Source organism: Jaculus jaculus, chromosome X, assembly GCF_020740685.1.
Source record: "Jaculus jaculus isolate mJacJac1 chromosome X, mJacJac1.mat.Y.cur, whole genome shotgun sequence".
Taxonomy (NCBI): domain Eukaryota; kingdom Metazoa; phylum Chordata; class Mammalia; order Rodentia; family Dipodidae; genus Jaculus; species Jaculus jaculus.
Genome location: NC_059125.1, coordinates 142,576,026 through 142,584,952, shown reverse-complemented (window position 1 = coordinate 142,584,952; position 8,927 = coordinate 142,576,026).

Genomic DNA, 8,927 nt, shown 5'->3' with positions numbered 1-8,927 from the left:
AGCCAGGAGAGGGTCAGTCCCCAGACAGTTAGCATGTCTAGTGCCAGAAGGTGCTATATGGGTGACTGGGGGAAAATGACCCAATATGTGTCCAAGCAACTCATTGTCTAACCTACGTAGCAGTAAATAACCTGTTGTGATGCCCACACAAGTGCAATAGTGGCACAAACCATGGTGGGGAACCAACTGCTCTTGATTCGGCTAACTGATCCCCTCAGTGGTACAAGACCCATAGCTGGAGCTGGGAGACAAGTCAGAACCATATCCATACTTAAGCTCACTCTCCAATATCAAGTTACCATCAATCATGGGGCACAAGAGGACCTACACCTATTAAACTCTCTATAAAAAAAAAAGTAAGGGTTATCTCATTTGACCTGGTGCTAACTTATTCTCCATTGGAGAATCTGCTTCTCTTTTTCAGATAGATGCCCATCTTAAGGAGAGAGCCCAGAGGCCCCCAACACCTCATCACTGAAGCAGACCAAAAATGAACCCAACATGGCTCAGGGAAATTTCACGGAAGAGGGGGCCGAATGTCAGAGCCACATGTTGGGTCATTATATACAGAGACATTTATCATACCAATAACTGTGGGTTAACCCCACAATGCACGACCCATATACCTCAACAAGGAGGGGACAATGGGGAGGTGGTAGGTCATGGATGAGCCTAATAATGGTACCAAACTGCCTGTACTAACACAGTAGAAAACTAATAAAAAATAATAAAAAATATAGGACATAGGCAGATGTACTAAATATGTTTACCAGAAAAGGACATTATATCTTAGGTTGTAATTTTGATACTATTCTGTATGTTTTCTTTATAATATGCTCTTTATTTATCTATAGCCCTAATGTTTACAATTAATTATTATGGTTATTTTTCTACTCCTATTGTCCTTGAAATGCTCAGCAGTGATCTCTACTTTCTCTCATATACCTTAACTTATGGTTCAAACTACCAACATTTGACCCGTACCTCTAAAATTTCTACTTCCCTAATCTTGACTAATGGCTATGCATATCAGTTTAGTCTTCTTTGCTCCTCTCCTTTGTGATCTCCTCTCTCCAGTGCTGAAGCCTAATGATAACTACTCTGTAGGATGTTTGTATAATGTATCCTCACTTGTACATTAGAATTTAGTTTTCCTTATGATAACTGCCAAGATTCAGTGAATGGTCAATTATCTAGTCAAGATTAGAAGGAGCTTTTCTTATTTTTCTTTTCAGTATGAAGAAATTATAGGTTAGGTAAATTAAATGGTTTGATAAAGATAGCTTGTTGAACATGTCATGAATCTAGTCAAAAGATTGAATATAGATCTTCCAATAACAAAAATTCAAATTCTCATAATTAGTCTATGATGGGGAACGATGGAATATATATACCAAATAACTACATTCTCACCTTTTCCACTGATATTCTTTGTTTGCATATACATCTTTTCTTTGTAGTTTATTTTAAAATCATTCTCAAGTCTTCACTGTTTCTAATTTATTTTCACTGTACTGTTATTGGAATGTTTCTAATTTTTCATAACATAAGTATTCTGTGTAAAAGAGAAAGAAAAAAGTGACAGCTATATAAGAGATTACCTTGTGTCAGATATTCTGCTAAATATTTTACTTATGAATATATTAAATGAACATATAAAAAGTTTTTGGTGATTTCTATAATGAATTAGTAGGCAATGATGGCCCTAATTGATGACTTCTCTGTATTGATACCCCTTTGTCATATAACTATCCCTATTAAAAAGTCTGTACCTATTAAAAAGTAGAATGTTATCCACCCATTGATTCTGTCATAATTTTGTGTTTTTTTTTTATTTTTGGATTTTTGAGGTAGGGTCTCACTCTAGCCCAGACTGACCTGGAATTCACTAGGAAATCTCAGGGTGGCCTTGAACTCACAGTGATCCTCTTATCTCTGCCTCCAGAGTGTTGGGATTAAAGGCCTGTGCCACCATGCCTGGCCCCTGTGGTTTATTTTGATGGAAAAAATGCATAAGAAATAATGTTCAGTGGGCTGTGATGATTCCACCCACTTTTCTGGAGTCATTTCAGTAAGTCTAGGCTGGCCTGCTATATGAAGTACTACATGGGGCAGACATGAATCAGTAAAATCGTCCTTCTTGAAGTACCAAAAAATAATCTGTGTACTCATCCCACATTTGACCACAAATGAATGAGGAAGGAGCCTCTCCAATATCAATAGAAACAACCAGCTAGGCAAAACAGTAGAATTGTGAATAAAATAACTAGCTTTTATTTTACCCACTATGTTTTTGGTGCCTTCTTATTGCCTCCAAATTAAAAACCAAAGTCTTTAGCATTATTTTTTTTTTTATTCAAAGTAGGGTCTCACTCTGGCTCAGGCTGACCTGGGATTCACTATGTAGTCTCAGGGTGGCCTTGAACTCTTGGCGATCCCCCTAGCTCTGCCTCCCAAGTGCCAGGATTAAAGGAGTGTGCCACCAAGGATGGCTTGAAATATGAAATTAATATGCTAGGCTAGATATAGGTTTGCAACATTATGCAAGTTATTCCTTTTGAACATTGTAAGTTGAATTTTCTGCGATGTGGTCAAAGAACTGCAATTGTCAAAATAAAGTGCTTCTTTCAAATGTCATCAACCCAGTCTTACTGGGTCAAAAATACAGGGCTTCAAAATCAGCTGAGAAGATTTAAAAGAGATGCTTGAGCCACACTTCAGTCGTAATTATTCAGTTTCTTTGAGAGTAGGACCAAAGAATCATTCATCATCATTTTACTCCATAGGAAATTCTGATGGAACTGATTTTCTGCTTCTAGTTTGCATATCAAGATCCTAAATTTCAGCCAAATTCTTTCCAATTCCTGTATGATTATGATATCATATTCCTTGACTACAACATCCAGTGTTTTCCTAATTTCTTTTTCTAACTTTTTAGTTGTCATACAGAGATATAGATATCTATAATTCATTATGACATTTTCAATGCAATTTGTTTTTGTTGGTTCTCATCCTCTCTTTTACCTCTCTCCATTTCTTCCTCTTAGTTCTCCTTCTCCTGTATCTTTCACCCTTCAGTTTACTTGTCATATGTATCCTTTTGCCCTTCCCTTAAACTTCTGGGTATCTACTTTAAGGACTACAGAGATACTTGCACATCTCTAATTTCTATAGACTTCTTTCAAATGTTTTCTCTTTGTAGCTTCCCTTAAAACCTCAAACCACATTTAATTACTTACCCATTCCTTTAAAACATTGCAAGAATGTTTAGCAATAATTATATTTTCTACAAAAATCTGTTTACATACTTAACTTCTATTGGACAGACTTGCCATTTTGAGGTGCATACACTGTGATATTTTTGTTCTTTTTGATTTCAGTTTACATGAATGCTAGCAGGTAAATAATTGTTCAATTGAAATAAAGATACTTTTACCAAAGGTACTCTTTAAGATATAGCTCAATATTTCACCTGAATTCCTATGAATTCCCACAACACAAGTTTTAATTATTTTTGGTGCAACTACTATTTTAAAGAATTTTATTTGATCCAGTCCTTTCCATCTATGCAATTATATAGGTGATTTGTGTCAGGATGAGGTAGTTGTATATTAATGATTTTTTTTTAATTTTAAAATTTTATTTATTTTTTTAAAGGAAGGATGGAGGGGGATATAAAATGAGAGAGAGAGAGAGAGAGGGAGGGAGTGAGAGGGAATGAATGGGCACACCTAGGCCTCTTGCCACTGCAAATGAACATCAGATGCATGCATCATTTTTGTGCATCTGGTTTTACATGGGTACTGGGAAATCAAACTCATGCTGCCAGGCTTTACAAGCAAGTGATTTTAACCACTGAGCCATTTATCCAGCCATTAATTTGTTTTTTATTTTTTTGTTTATTTTTATTTACTTGAGAGAAAGAGAGAGAGAGAGAGAGAGAGAGAGAGAGAGAGAGAGACAGAGAGAGAGAGAGAGAGGGAGAGAATGGGCGCACCAGGGCTTCCAGCCACTGCAAATGAACTCCAGATGCATGCACCCACTTGTGCATCTGGCTAACGTGGGTCCTAGGGAATTGAGCCTTGAACCGGGGTCCTTAGGCTTCACAGGCAAGTGCTTAACCACTAAGTTATCTCTCCAGCCCTTAATTAGTTTTTTAAACTCTCTTCTGTATTCCATATTTGGTCATCTGAGATTTCGGTTATATTATTGATATATTTTACTTCAAAACTATGTCCTCTCCCTAACTAGAATATTTAGAACATGACTAAAATGAGTTTATAATGCATTCTACATTTTTTTTTCTACTGTTGCAGTCCAGTTCGCATTGCTGGTAGAAATCACCCAACCAAGAGCAGCTTCTGGGAAAAAGAATTTATTTTGGCTTACAGGCTCGAGGGGAAGCTCCACAATGGCAGGGGAAAACGATGGCATGAGCAGAGGGTGGACATCACCCCCTGGCCAACATAAGGTGGACCACAGCAACAAGAGGGTATGCCAAACACTGGCAGGGGGAAACTGGCTATAAAGCCCATGACCCCACCCCCAACAATACACTCCTTCCAGGAGGCGTTAATTCCCAAATCTCCATGAGCTGGGAACCTAGCAATCGGAACACCTAAGTTTATGGGGGACACTTGAATCAAACCACCACAGCTACAAAGTAAAATTTCAACTAGAACCTATTTTTAAGAGTTTAAATATTATTATATTTTAATTATATGGTCTATGTATAACTATTCTAACACAAATTTAACACTCTCTACTTATCAAGGAATTTATTTGCCAAGTTTCCAGTGACATATAAGTTATACAAATCCTTATGGAATATATTTATTGCAAGAAATATTTTATTACTGTAACAGACTTGATGTTACTGTAACTTTAGTTTACATAATAATATCAGTCTCTGCCTAAATAATTTATAATAAATATATTTAATAAATTAATCTCTTTTGTATTAACAAAGTAGTTTCCTTCAAATGGTTTTATTTTTTTTTCCTCATTCTTTTTTTAAAATCAGTTTTCTATTCAGCAAATACAGGCAGTTTGGTACCATTATTAGGCTGATCCATGACCTACCCCCTCCCTATTGGCCCCTCCTTGTTGAGGTATATGGGTTATGCCTTGTGGAGTTAGCCCACAGTTATTGGTAAGATAAATGTCTCTGCATATCATGGCCCAACATTTGGCTCTGACATTCTTTTTGCCCCCTCTTCCACAAAATTTCCCTGAGCCATGTTGGGTTCATTTTTGGTCTGCTTCAGTGCTGAGGTGTTGGGGGCCTCTGAGGCTCTGGCTCTCTGATTTGGTAGGAGTTGATTTTTCTCTGTGTTGGTCTCCTTCCCCCTTGTGCTGGTATCTGGTTCATCAGGCAAACAGCACCCTTGCTTGTTTCGCCAATTTTCCTTAGTTTCAGCAGGAGCCCTTTTGAGGTATGATGGGGTGGCTCTCTCCTTAGGATATGCATCTATCTGAAAAAGAGAAGCAGATTCTCCCATGGAGAGTAAGTTAGCACCAGGACAAATGAGATATTTCTTACTTTTTTTATAGAGAGTTTAATAGGTGTAGGCCCTCTTGTAGCCCATGATTGATGGTAGCTTGATATTGGAGAGAGGGTTTATGTTTGGATATGATTCTGACTTGTTTCCCAGCTCCAGCTATGGGGCTTGCACCACTGAGGGGATCAGTTAGCCAAATCAAGAGCAGTTGGTTCTCCACCATGGCTGTGTGCCACTATTGTAATTTTGTGGGCATCACAACTGCTTGTTTGTTGCTAAGTAGGTTAGACCAGGAGTTGCTTGGAGAGATATTGGTTATTTCCCCCAGTTGCTCATGTAGCACCTTCTGGCACTAGATACGCTGACTGTGGACTGACTCTCTCCTGGCTTCCAGCCATGCCTAAACAATAAATGGATAGTAGATGAAATAAAAAAGGCAATTGCAAAATTTCTGGAATTGAATGACAATGAGAACACATCATACCAAAACTTATGGGACACAATGAAGGCGGTCCTCAGGGGGAAAATTCATAGCACTCAATGCCTTCATAAAAAAGACAGAAAGATCCCAAATCAATAACCTAACCATCCACCTAAAGGCACTGGAAAAACAAGAAAAATCCAACCCAAAGAGCTCCAGAAGGAAAGAAATAATTAAAATTTGAGCAGAAATTAATGAATTGGAAACCAAGGAAACAATTAAGACAATTGACTAAACAAAGAGCTGGTTCTTTGAAAAAATAAACAAGATTGACAAACCCCTGGCCAATTTGATCAAGCAAATAAAAAAAGAAGCTTGAAACTAATTTGAAATTAACAAAGTTCAAAATGATAAAGGAGAGATCACAACAGAAATAAGTGAAATTGGGAGAATCATCAGGACTTATTTCAAAAACCTCTACTCCACAAAACTGGATAATGTGGAGGAGATGGATAAATTACTGGATGCATACCATCTTTCAAAGCTAAACTCAGAGCAGATTAATCACCTCAATGAACCCATCACACTCATGGAGATTGAAAAAGTAATAAAATACCTTCCCAAAAAGAAAAGTCCAGGACCAGATGACTTCTCTGCTGAATTCTATCAAACCTTCATGAAAGAAATCAAACCAATCTTCCTAAAACTGTGCCACACAATTGAAGAACAGAGAAAGATACCCAACTCCTTTTATGAAGCTAGTATTACCCTAATTTCAAAACCAGGCAGAGATGCCACAAGAAAAGAAAACTACCGGCCTATTTCCCTAATGAACTTAGATGCAAAGATCCTAACAAAATCCTCCTTCAAATGGTTTGAAATGAAAATATTGAAAACAATGTCTTTTCCTTACATTAGATAGATCTTTTCAGCAGGTATACCTGAATTTGATGCAACCTTCATTAAATTTGCAAATAGAACAGTTTATGAACTTGACCTCTGTCTTCAGTTTATTAGTATTGTAATATTTAAAGTCAAGAACACTGGAGATGATGCATAAGAAGGATGGCAGCTGGAGTTTGCAGAGACAAACAAGCCAAGATAAGAGGAAGGAATAACAACCTGGCCTCTGCATGCTCCCTTCAGGTCCTACAGAACACCTCTGTGCTGAGCAAGCAGAAGGTATTGACCTTTGCTCTTTTCACTAATGAATGTCTCAAATTTATGGGCAATTACAGCCTTATACATATTCCTATATCTAATGCATCTAATTGTAACAGAAATATGATGAAGGATGGCTTCCAAGAAAGTTTCCACATGTTCTAGGAAAGGGACCACCCTGGGGGCAGATTACAGATGGGGAATTGATAGGCTAGGATTTATAAGCCTAAACATCAGAAGGGGAAGCACACTGCTACTTGGCTTAGCATGCTCTCTGCTCTAGAGTATGTAATTTCAGCCTTCATTTTGTCATGTACTAAAAATACATACTATTGTCACCTGTGTCCTGACATGAGTTCTTCCTCAGGAGTGCCAGAACAAGACTACTCTTACTTTGAGACTGGAGAAAATTTGGGAGGAGGCATCCATAGCAAGGAATATACTTATACTTAAAGCTTGGTACCATATTAGATGATGATGGAAAACATAATGATGTTCCATTCTCTATGCCTGTGAGGAAGGTCAACAGCATAACCTTAACATGGTGGTTTGATTCAGGTGTCCACATAAACTTAGGTGTTCTGAATGCTAGGTTCCCAAATCAAGGGGATTTGGGAATTAACACCTCATGGAGGTGGTGTATTGTTGTGGGAAGGCTTATGGGTGTTATAGCCAGTTTCCCCATACCAGTGTTTGGCACACTCTCCTATTGCTGTTGTCCACCTTATGTTGGCAAGGGGGATGATGTCCACCCTCTGCTCATGTTATCCTTTCCCTGCCATCATGGAGCTTCCACCTCAAGCTTGTAAGCCAAAATAAACCTCTTTTTTTCCACAAGCTGCTCTTGGTTGGGTGATTTCTCCCAGCAATGCGAGCCTGAATGCAACAGTAAAGTGATATGGAGGAATAGGATAGCAAGTAGATACCTGACTGTGTGGCTTTGGCCTTTTGGAGCTGATTTTCAAAAGGAATGTGGAAGGATTTGAAATCTTGGCCTAAGAGATGGCTTGCAGTGCTGTAAGTACAGACTATTCTGGTCAGAGTTGAAAGAGCTGAATGCAGTAACAACTATGGACTGTGAGACTTGGCTTATGAGGATGAGAAAGAGCTTTGCCTGGACTGGGCTAGCAGTTTGTGTGGGAAGCTTGCTATTATGCCTGTGCCCTGAGAATTTGTGTAGGGCTGCTTTGTGTAGAAATGAATTGCTATGAGCAGTGGGATATGGCACAGAAAGAAATCTTTAGGCCCAAACTATGGCCTGTTCAGCTGCAATTGAGAGATTACAACCTTTGAGATTGGACCAGCTGACCTGCACTGGGGCATCAGGAAGAATGTAGACTCTTTTGAAGGGGCCTGAGTGCTCAAGGAGTGTCCTATTCTTCAAAGTCTGCTTTATTTCCCCTTCTGGATTACCCTACCTGGTAATGTAGAGTATAAGAAATGCAGGAAAGACTGGGTCATTGAGTTTACAACACGGTCATGTATTTTAGAAATGGCCATGGGCAGCATAAAGCAGGTTTGCTGGATGCCTGCATGGAGACCCCATGGGGCCATGAGGAGGAGCTGTGGATTCCACTGGAGACCCAGTGGAGATGGCGGGACCTTGAGATGGCTGCTAAGGAAAGCTGATCCCCCAATGAAGTTTTCCAGAACTGTGAGTAGACTTGCTGGAGGGGCAGAATTGGAAGTCTAGAGACTTATTATTGCTGGTTAGAGTTATTGGACTGGGAGATTTGTCACTAACTAGAGTTGTTGAACTTGGAGCTACAGAGTATGATGTTTGTCCTGGTTGTTTAAAATCTTGTATTGGTTGAATATTTCTTTGCTATGCCCAATGCTATCTT